Source organism: Macrosteles quadrilineatus, unplaced genomic scaffold (genome assembly GCF_028750875.1).
Source record: "Macrosteles quadrilineatus isolate MER2022 unplaced genomic scaffold, UCM_ALF_1.0 Scaffold_9__3_contigs__length_116548681, whole genome shotgun sequence".
In the NCBI taxonomy this organism is placed as follows: domain Eukaryota; kingdom Metazoa; phylum Arthropoda; class Insecta; order Hemiptera; family Cicadellidae; genus Macrosteles; species Macrosteles quadrilineatus.
The window spans coordinates 36380620-36393048 of NW_026542602.1; the positions used below are offsets into that span (position 1 = coordinate 36380620).

The window sequence follows — 12429 nt, forward strand, 5'->3', positions numbered from 1 at the left end:
ATATACCGTACCTTTCTCTATACGGCACAATACACTCATTATACTTATGTGAAATATATCCGTTCTAAAAACATCAAATTCCAATAAATTGCCGTTTTAATTGGTTCCAATACCACTTCTTGCTTTTAATGAAGCCAAGATAGAAACTTATGGGTAATAATTTAGGATAGACGTTTAATGCTATGGTTTTATATGGGATAATATCTGTGATGATTGTTGGGTTATTTCGCCACAGAAACAGAAAATACCAGTAGAAAGTACCAGGAGTGGTATTAAGAAAATAATAGTTAAATATGATACAGTACCTAGTAATTGTTGACGTTTTTAAGGTTTTTAGTTAGCTATACTCGAGCGAGTTCATTAAAACAAATCTTTTACTTTTGCTAGAGGTTTTTCGAAAAAAAAACTAACTAGGTAACTATGCCAAGTCAGAACATAAAAATGCTGGTTAAACAACTTTTTAACTATTTAACTAACAAGGCATTGGGACGTCTTATTTGATCATATATTTGATTAATTATGGTTGGAATACAAATTTGATCAGTAATTTCCAAAGAGATAGTATGACGCTCAATATTAATTTTCCATGATCAACGTAATTGTTTTGTAATTCAAACCTCATTCATTTTGAATAATGTTTACTAAAATGTTTGAATTCCAAGATAGACAAATCTGCCTTTCACATTATTCTTTTACTAAAACTCCCTAAAGTGCAATGTCTCTCTAGAACTATTGTTTTGATGAACGTTTCTATCGCTTATCCAAATGATTTTAAGTTTTCTATTTCACCTTTCTCGCGCATGTCTGTGATCAAAAGACCTTATTAATCACCTTTGGCCTATGGAAAAACATTGGACTTACAGGATAGGATAAGCTTAAGATTTTTTAGGTCCTTCACATAGGAAATTTCGACGCTGTCTCCTTTACAAGAACGTTCGATTTCTTCCTAAGCATTTGACTACCGGGATAGTATAAACAAGAGTTTTTTTTAACCTACAATATTAGCCTTTTCGATACATTGGGCTTACAGTATATGAAGAGGTAGAGCTTGGTATGGTTCAGGATGTCATGTAACCCACCTTGGCAATGTTGACTGAAGACAGTGTAGGTCGGGCACTGTAGGAAGTACGGTAGACGAAGCATGAAAGATGGGTAAGTTCTTTGAAGCAACCCTCCAGGGTGGGGGCCCTTGGAAGCGTGAAAGAGTGATTACGGCAGAGGTGAAAGTGTCAATGGAGTAATCATTGTCTGCAGCCCTCAGACAAGGATTGAATGGTGCTACATTCTATAACTGTTGTCACTGAAGATGTAATCATGGCTGAATTCTGATGGTGTAAAATAATCTAAACTGGCCTCAGATGTCATTCTGCACATTTATTCAATCAGATCTTCCTAGTTACAATCCTAAAAAATACTGTGCCTCCTTCCAATATTCTCTCTTCTGTCTTTTCAGGTTGGCCTGGTTAAATATGTAGCGTATTCCATATAAATAAAAAAATTACATCAGCTCACTCTGTTGGTAACTACGTCAATTATTCTGAAAAAGTCTTAAGCTTTAAGGGAATAGAATGTCTAGTTTTGTCAATAGCCAAACATTTTACCCTTCCAAGCAATCACTATAAATTCCAGCTGCACTCATTCACTCTACATTTTCTTCGAAAGTAGTTAGATGAAATGCACAACGAGAGTGACACAGCGCCAAGGGCTGATCCCATTACACACATAGTCGTTAGGTTCGCTCTCCTAATTCACTCTCCATTAGTCTTCAGATTGTGGGTTATTGTCTTTCCGTAAAAAGGTTGGAAGCCTCCGTCGCCGTCCCTTTAATCCCCTACTTGCGCTGGTTTTATGGGTGGGGTTAATGTACTGTGAGCCCCGAAAGAGGAAATAATCGGGGGGACTGGATTTGGCTCTGGTGTTTACTAGCTTTTGTGGAGTAGTGATGCTATTGCTTCAACAATATACTGTAGAATTATAACGTATTATGGGAAAGAATTTTTTGGTCAGATAATTTTGGCATGGTAAAATTTATTATTGAATTCAAATAGTAGCTTTTGTTAATTTCGATTTTGACAACGTAAAAAAAACTAAAAACATTTATGTTCTCATGCCTTAATGAAACAAATGACAGATGGCAAGACGTTAATCATAAAACCTATAAATAATACCATTTCGCCAAATTAACCAGTTGACGACTGACTTTTTTAGCGAATTTCCCTATAGGGAAGTAGCTATTACCGTAGGTGGCACGGTAAGACCTAGACCCGGGACCGATTTTCTTTTTCATTTTGATGTCCCCAGAGGCCAAAAACACTATTCGTTCAAATTTTTATATATGTATATATATATATATATATATATAGACATATATATATATATATATATATACGTCCGTGAACGCGATAACTTGAGTAATTTTTGTCCGATTTTGATGAAATTTGGTTTAAAGGTGTAAAGCGGGATAAACTTGAATGAGTTCGCGAACCAGCACAATTGGACCATGGGAACGGGGCTTTACGGGGGGTTTTATGGGGTAAAAATTGGTTTTTCTCACTTTTGACCCTCAAAACACAAAATTTCCCAATTTCTCTTTAGACCTTTTTATAGAGCTTAAAAAAAACAAATAATTTGGTAAATAAAAGTATTTTTGTTCGATTATTAGTAACGGAGAAAATTAAAAAAATTGTAAATTTAAAACTCCCATGTTATTCTTATGGAGAATATTGTCAAATGTTGTAGTTTGCTTGTTTATGAATATATTTTGATCAAACTTGGCAAATTTATTTATTTTGTACTAAGCTATAAATATTTTACTCAAAAACACACTTTATTAGTTTCCTTGTAGCAGCAAACCTAGGTACTCGTTAAACCTAATGTTATTAAAATATATTTAACTGAAAATCAATTCAGACAAATGGAAATTCGCTTAGTCGGCAGGTTTGCTGCGGCGGGGGTATTTTACTAATTTCGTCCAATTATTTTAATGTATGTAATCTTGGAATGGATATGATTGGGCGCTTTTTGATGGTTCGAAACTGGACCAACTGTTCATGATCAATTATTTTAGTGAATGATCCTGGTAGGAGATACAGCTATCTTGGCATTGTAAATTTCAGTCAAAATAATGTGAATTCAAAAGGTTCATATGCCGTCAAAATGCATGTTCCTTAACATCTATATTTGATACACCTCAATGATATGGATGGTGTTTACGTTCAAATAAAATTGTCTATGGAAATGGCTTGATATTGTGTTTTGTTTAAATGCAAATTCTATTCCCAAATACGTTCTCCGTGTATTCCTAAACAGTGGATGAATGTGGTGATCCCTTACAGGATACGTCACTGTTGTCTAGCATCCATTATGAAGACATCATTGTGGCAGATTATTAATGAAGTAGACACCTGCTTTGTGGGAGGTCTGTAGCATCCTCTGTCTTTTCTTCTGGGAGTCATAACTCCTGAAGACGACCATTACACACTGTACAGAGGTGAAGGAGAAGATGCACACAATGCCAGAGAGACATAATGTATTCTCACTCTACTAAAATGTTGAGGGCATAACATTTATTCATACTCTATAGATGGTATCAGTGAATTTGAGTGGTTCCACCAATGAATACAAAAATGTATTATTGGTTTCACTATCTATTTAGTATTCTCAATTCAGACATCATTGTGGTTGGTTATTAATGAAGTAGACACTTGGATTGAAATTCTTGATGGTTCTTGGGGTTCTTCCAACCCAAAATTCTAGGACTCAAAACTTTAGAAGAGAACCATTATAGATGTTACAAACGTTAAATAGAAGACATACGTGATGTGTTTGAATAGGGGAAACAAATAAATGAATTTCTACTTTAAAATTCCTAAGGGTTATGGCCACTCATTACATAGGCTCCACGCAATGTATTTGAACCAGATTAGGCAAATCAATTAAAGTTTTTGGGGGGAACGGAGTTAGATGCCTTTTGGTGTATTGTAATTGATTAAGACTAGCTGTTTCTTAAGTCAAGGCCATTTATTAAAGGTCAATCAAGGAATGCTGGGTCTACTTTCAAGTTTTGAAGCATCTAAAAGCTCCTGTAGTTTTTCAGGATATACAGAATACGACACTGCAACAAATCGACAACTAAAAATATTTTACCACCCGGCTTTTAAGGTGTAGCATTAGTTATACAATATAGCTGGTAGCAGTGTATTTGCATGGTTTCATACAGACTAGACTATTTAACATTAACTGGCGAATGGCTGGATAGGTTTGTTGCAAGTAGAGCTACAAGCTACAAGCTGGTCTTGGCTTGTAACGCGGACTGGATGTAAAAGCACATAACATGGGCCTGCTCGCTAGTTTCTTGTAGTGGTAAAGCAATACTCATTAAACGCATAATGTGAGGGTTTCAATTGCACCATCGCTCTCCTCTGAGGAAGTTGACGAGAAAGTAGTTCCGCGGGATGTTTGCATTAATTGCAATTACAGTGATTATGTATCAAAACTAACATTTAAAACTGAAATTTCCGATTAGTGCTTTAGTGAAGAACCAATAAGAGAGTTGGTAAACTTTCTTGAAAACATGTTTGTGTCCTACCCAGGTCCCTGTAAGATTAGGAAAAGGATGGGAATAGAAGAATCCAAAAACTAGTCGTAGTGCTTTCAGCAAAATGGAAGAAAATACTGGCAAATAATAACTTGAGCTTTTGAAGCACCAATTGACTATGTTTATCCAGCTTCTGAACAACATACTTATAAATTGTCTGTCCCTTTGAACAGTCTATTTTTTATTATGTTTCTTCAGTCTTTGAACTAAGTGAACTGAGGAGAAATACTGTTCAAGTTGTCTGATACTGATTCAAGTTTATCTAAATGGGATCCCGAACAAGGTAGCTAAAGAGGTAGCGTCCTTGACTAAAAAGGCAGACTTTATTGGTTCGATTTTCTTATCGCTCCAATCATTAATGACTTACCAATGTAACTTATACCGTAACGATACTTTTCTGTCTTTCGATCGGTAAGACCAATTTATGGTGACTGGCAGGTGAAACTTTAGAATGAGAGAAATAAATAGTCACTCTGGTATAGGTCATCAAGCATCAAAACTGACTTTCGTAAAATGAAAAACTTATGATCAATATCCTCAACATCTTCATTTCCTAATAACTTTTCAACTCAATCCAGATGTAATATTCGCATCTATGCAGGAGAGAGCTCTGCGGACCCTGACTTTGCTCACCGACAGGCAATAGTCATCGTCAAACTGTCAGACTTCACGTCAAAGTCAACCCTTCACCTTCCAATCAATTGACGTCCATTATCCAATTGACCCCGACCCCCCGCCCGTTCCTCTGGGTATGCTGATGACCCTACTAATTGCCGAGCGGGCTGCTCTTTTCATCAGCCTCCTTTATTAGATTAATACTGAGGGTAGACTGGACAACAAATTGGAACAGTCAAAACTCGTTCTCATGCTCATTGAGTACACTGCTGGTTTAGAGGAGGGATTTGTTGATGATTAGCGGAGAGGGGTGAAATTTGGACATGTGAGAGTCTACTTTCGCTGATAGGTATTTAACTACACGTCTTTGTATGGATTTTTAACGGAGTTTTTTTTACGGATTATGATTGCACTACATTCAAAAATATATGATCCCAGATTTTATGTTGAAGAAGACTAATGAACGTAGGATGAGTTTTGATTGTTTTTTTCTGAGAAAACCCCTGGAACTAGTGATGTGGGCCGGGTAAATACCCAGTGGGTAGCTAAATATAAATTGGGTATTTACCCGGGAATTTACCCCAGGCTTGGGTAAATACCCAAAAACTGGGTATTTATAATTTTTATTAAAGTTAGAGAAGATTAAGATTTTTTTTGCAATTATCACCCTGTAAGGAAAGGATAGTAAAATGATGATAAAATGTGTTAAACAAAATTTCATATGGCCACTACTAGCATTTTACTTCTGGGTACAATCGCCATAAATACCCAGGTCTGAGCATAAAGCATAATCGGCATAAATACCCTGGTCGCATGGTTGCACTGGTCCCGACTACTTATGATTTTTTAATTTCTACGATGGATAGATGAATTTATTTTATTTAAAGTGAAGAAAAATAATTTGCAAAGTAATAATTACTAGGTATTTATAAATACATGAAAATTTAACCTAGTAGAGGCCTAGGAGTGTAAACAACTTAAGAAAATAATTAAAATTCAATCTGTAGGATGGCAGGTTAATAATATTTTTGTTCTAGATCTTTTGTTGGTATCAATGGTATCAAAATAAAGAAAAAAAACTAATATCATAAACTTGTGATACAAAACATTTAAATCTATATAGCACAATAAATCTTTCAAAACTATATTAAGTTAGACCAAAAAACAGGAGATACATTTTTTTAGTAGGTTTATCCAAATATATTATTTTTTCCAACTACAGTAAGCGGTAACACAGAAAAGTTTAATTACTTTTAGTATTCTGCCATTCTGCCGTAGGTCTGTCTAGCCTTCCAAGCCATTTATACGATAAAATTTTTTAACTATCATAATTTAATAACAGTAGCCTAGAAGTAGGTTTAGGTTGACTATTTCTCTGACGATGTGTTGTCTTGATAAAAAAAGAAACCCCATTCTTATTTGAAAAACTTTATGTTTTATTTTAAGAAAAGTGCTAAATCATTAAATAAAAGGTACTAGCAAAGCTTCAAGTTACTGTAAAAGGTGTTATAGACTATCCTAATTTTTCATGTAATGATAACAATAACATATTTAGGGGTGAATATAAATTAATTTCAATCGATTTCATAAATACCCAAAATACCCGGGTATTTATGGATTTTGGGTATTTACCCGGGTAAATACCCAGGGTATTTACCCTGAGTTTTAAATACCCGGGTATTTTACATCACTACCTGGAACTATTAAAACCTGAACAGCCGGTATTTAATTTCAAGTGATATAGATTTTACATGTTTAACATACAGATCTGATTACTTGTGGTACCTATAGCCATTAAAACCAATAAAAAAAGCTATTCAATATTAGATGGAGTTTAGGCTATCCACTAACTGAATGTTCACAAAGATGTATATACAACTGCTAAGCAATAATTCCCTAAAACAAAGGCCGGTACACCATAAAACCTTTACAAACGGTCATTTCACTAGTTGTTCGTCCGAAACTGCACATTTAGTTCCTCTTTCAGCACGCGCCACGCATGCTACACCCAGAGCGGACGAAAACACCCGCCATTTAAACGCTGAGACAATAGTGCAAATTTCACTACATTCTTACAAGCATTAGCGCGGGAGCGACGAAAGTTATGCACGCGGTATTTATTTTACTGCGTATTGTGTCGGCAAATTAGAAACAATAGAGGTGCAAATACAGCAGCCGATTGGTCTGACCGTTTGGCGGTTATGTCGTAGGTAATGGCGGGAGCCGATTGAAATAATATCCGACCGCGCGTCCGGATCCGTTTCGTTCCGAGAAACGGTCGTTGCGTTCTTTACGCGCCGTTTATCGTATTGCCCGATAAATATATATTTACGCCACCGTAAACCCCGTGGCCAACCCGGTGGTAATTGACTTTAAAGGCTTTACTGGTAATGCTGACTTTACGGTTTTACCGGTTCTACGACTTACAAACGTCTGTAATAGAATAAAAAGTGAAAGCTGCAATTAAAAATAATCATCTTAAACGCTTTAAAAGGTCGTACTGTGTTTTATGAGACGTATTTATAGACTATTGGTTGAGGTTGATCGCAAATAAATACTAGGTGTAAATTAAGATACCGTTAGGTCAAATAGTCTTTACGAATCTCTGCTTTTTAATGTGCACAGGGAATGTAGGAATCTTATATTTGGTACAATTTTCATCTTTCAATCTTCGTCTTTTAATTTTCGTCTGAAGAGAACAAATAGTTCACCGAATTATCAGGGTGGATCAATTTTAAACCCTCATAGCAAGTTAATATTAAACCGGTGAGCAAGGAAAACAGATTAGTTTAAGAACACTAAATGTTGTAACGTCCAAAATGATAAGACTAAATTTGTACGGTTTCATTACACCCGGGTGCGTATTTTTAGATGGAAATTAGTAAAGTGTGAGTGTCGATAGTATGAAATGATAGATTTGTTTACCTAGATCAGCTGGGATTTTACAAGTAGAATAAACGAAAGCCCAATAATCAATGACGGCTCCAGAATCGAACAACAAGATTCTACTGATCTTTCCCATTGTTGAAACCTACTGTAAGTAATCGAGCACCATATTGACTTGAACCATTTTGACCATATGAGTTGAATGAGTTAAACTCACAGTTTGGTAACCACAAACTGGTCGCATTTCGCCATTCAAAACTTGTTGAACGCCCGTTTCGCTGATTTCACCGTCGGCTCTGCCGAAGCGTCAGCTCGGCTTACACTTGATATGGACTTTAATACTTTGCAAGGGGATCTCGTAACTTGTGATGTTGACGGACTGGATCTCCAGTAACTCGGAGTTTGACCAGACAGTCATGAGGCCAGCGTCCCCAGACCGTATCACACTCTACTTCAGTTCTGCTTGATTTCAAGTGATAGGACTGGTCTGTAGCTAACTGATGTTGTAAGTATCCTTCTGGCTTGCTAGTATTCACTAAGTATCCTTTGGCTGAGTCAGAATATTCTTTCTACTTATAGACCATATTTACTAAAATTTCGTTTTATTCTCCAGTATCCTTGTTACCAAGTGGTTTTCCAGATTTATCTTCTGGTGATATTATCCACGTACGGCTCTGTGTTTGTATATTCAAATATCCCTCTAGCTACGTAGTAGTCTCCTCTTTTAATTCTTGTAGCTAAGTGATAACAGTATGACTTCTAAATTACGATTATATTTCCCAAGAATAATCTGAATGCGTAATGGATGGTCATATTCGCGACTTACACTTCTAATCAATGTAATTCTCTTGGTAAAGAAATTCAATCTGGCTAAGCGATATTTTCCAGGAATATTTCAATATCCCCGTAAGTAACTTTCTTTACCTACCCTTTTGGCAAATCACCATTTTGCAAATTGAAATATCCTCCAAGCTTATTCATTTTTTTTTTGCTGTTGTACGATTCGTGTTATTCTTCTGACCTGTATGTTGGCAAATATTGCTCCTATGGTTATAATTTAACTCTTTTAGTCGATTAAAATTTGTATGTACCAAATTGTGTCATGTGAAACGTTGAACTCTGAAAACTTGTATTTTAAAGAAGCTATTATTGCATCAGAACATGTAGTATGGCAATACAAAATTCTATCAGACTTTGTTCGAGAATCTTTTGTTTCGAGACTCCTAGGTCTTCATTGTGGTAACTAACTAAACAAAACTTCATTGTTGTAACTAACTAAACAAATTAACAAAAAGAACTTGTATTTCTAAACTCAGAGTAAATTTAACATTCCCAACAAAATACAGTCCACTATTTAAAGTTTCCTTGGCATAATATGCAACATTTTCATAAACAGCAATACTAGTAAATACTAAAAGTATAGTACTCCTAACTTATTGTAAAACTATGCACTATACCATACCATTTTTCACAGTTCAATACCTTTCGTGCTTATAATAGTTCCTCCACCGCATTCGCATCTGATAATGGTCGAGGGGTTCAGCTATTTTTACCGCGAGAATCGGCATGGAACTGAATAGTCTAAACACCAGCTGTTAGGTGCTGTAAAACAGCTGATAAGTAGCAAACACGCGGTATATTTAGCACCTTTCAACAGTCCGTGATACGCGAACCTTGAACCTTCCCGCGCGTTTTATTGGCCGAGGTGGATATTGAGGGATTACTAGCGTTTTTCAGTTGATCATTTTCATTTAGGGTTTTGAGCGTGGTTTTTAAAGTTTCTGATCCTAGGCACCATTGTAAGTTTTAGTGGTTTCAATCGCTTTCCCTTGATAGAGTTAATAGTTCTCAATTACAAGATCACCCTCTTGTTAAAACTATCAGGCAAGTAAAAATGTTGGATTATCCTTGAGAACTAAATTCACGTCAAATTATAATATATTTTGTATCATTCTTCACAGGTTTTGGAAATTTTATATTTTTACATAAAATTATTCAAACAAAATAACATGTTTTAACAGAGTAAACAGAATTCATTCCATAGCATGGTCAGGTTTTAATTTTTTTTGGGTGGAAGGTAAAATGTTAGTTTGTACTTAAATTCTAAATTCATCTAGAACACTGTTAGAATAAATTTTTTTATTTTTGTGGAATTCATAATAACACAAAATATACAAATGATGATATTATTTTAAATTTTAATGACCTTATAGTTGATAAGCCTATTGATTGTTGTATCCCGAAATAAAGAGAGAAAGCAGAGATGAGAGAAAAAGTCGTCCCTTTCTTTGGTTCTTTTGAAAAAAATGAAATAGAATTAGCATTTACCAGAAATTAATTAGATGCTGATTTCTTTATTGAACTAAGTAAAGAGCACGAATGTTATCAAAAATACAATAGAAATGCATTATTTACACGATGGTGAAACAATTGGTAGTTTGCAATTATTAACTCTCAAAATTTAGATTATATGTTTTGTTGGTCATATGTCAACATAGGTTTATATATCACTAATCTATATTTATAAAAGATGAAGTTTGTGTGTATATATATTTGAACGTTATGGACTCCGAAACCGCTCGAAAGATTGTAATGAAACTTTCAGGCATTATTAAGCATTATTCAAGGATGGTTTGTGTGAAGTTTGGTGCAGATCCGCTAAAGGGGCTCCGCCCTAGTATATAACAAAACGGGACAGTTGACAAATCTTGTATGTTTAGATATATGTTTAAATTATTTCAGTCTTACCTTGATTATCCTATAACAGTCGAAAAGTGGAAGTAGAAACAACAAAAAGTGCCCAATAACGTTTTACTGTACTCTGATTAACAGTAATATTTAGAATATCCAAGTATGAAGGATTAAATAATACCCCAATGAGCGACATATTTGGTGTTAAACTTGGATATATGTCTATTTGACGATAAAACAAAGGTCATTGTGTTGTGGGGTTGTCGCTGGCGGCATTTCAGGTAAATGTTATCAGGTCAGTCGACAATGGTAGCTGCAAATGGCTTTCAAACATCGCTCATCGCTCTAGTCGATAAAATAAAACTCTCTTTACATCCTTGGTTACCTAGTTACCTTGATGTTCATATTTGTTGCATACTAAAAGCTCTTAGTAATTATAGCATCAACGAACAAACTAGGAATCAAACGATACCAAGTTCAAAAAGATCGAATAAGAAATAGCTGAAATATTACGATTTTTAGTTGTAAAATGGGGTAGAATAAGGCAGAAGCTGGTCAGGTTTGCCCCATTTTACAACTAAAAATCGTAATATTTCAGCTATTTGTAATTCGATCTTTTTGAACTTGGTATAATTTGATAGGGAATTAAAAATGCTAAATTAAAGTGTTCTAGACGTTTTTTTTTTTCATAAAATCAGCCGTTTTTTAGTAATTTAAGTTTAAAAAATTTAAATGACCACCATTTCAAATTTTTTAAATCTAAAATGGGTCTCTTCTACCTTAACATACATACCAAGTTATTTAAAGATTGGTTGAAAAAGTCCAAAGATAAAAATGTTTATGTGAAAAATACAAAATGGCGGATATCTGGTTAACGAAGCGATTTTGGAACAAATGTTATACGTGATTTTTCTCTTTATTTTCACCCATGGAATCACTAGGTAAAATATGTCCCCACCTTGTTTGAACACCATGTATAAGACGAATACAAAATTAAATCTCGTCACCTTTAAAAAAAAACTTTCTATCTCCCTGCGCTAAATTCTAAAACACTTTTTTAACCTGTGTGTTCACATATAGATTGTGTATTAAATACTATATTTATGGTAACTGATTTGAAGAAATAATCGCAAGTTAAGGTGGAAAGCCAAGCTAATGACTCAGGGCGGTGCCTCGCTGACCTAGTCTGTAGACTGATCGATCACCCTTAGATTGAAGCCACTAAAGCAAACACCCTTTGATGGGGCGGTAAATCAACACCGAGGGAAAAATGTGCGAAGATACGTCTCTTGTTTGTAAAAACAATCATAGAACTTCCTACTATCTGTTTAGATAATTTACCAATCAAATTCAAGATTATATACGAGTATATTTAACAAGAATTAACACATCGTACTTTTCTTTTTAATGTAAAATTGCAAATATTTTGAAGGATTCTATTTGTTCTTATAGCCGGTGAAACATAAATGTTAAACCTTTACATGATCTTATGTGTATGAGAAGAAAACCTTTAACAGTGCCGTGTTTCGGTTTATCCGTAGCTTACTGTTAATTTGTAAACATTTTTCGCATCCATACCCATACTCATATTCCTCATATATCCATACTCATGAACCATAACGTATAACCATCGGCTTTAA

The 12429-nt window shown here is 34.9% G+C and overlaps 1 protein-coding gene across 3 annotated transcripts in view; it reads left to right on the top strand.

Annotated features, from left to right (window-relative positions):
* The window catches only part of LOC129004409 (integrin alpha-PS2), a 206879-nt gene that overhangs the window by 133630 nt on the left and 60820 nt on the right, over nucleotides 1-12429 (top strand). The window lies entirely within an intron of this gene.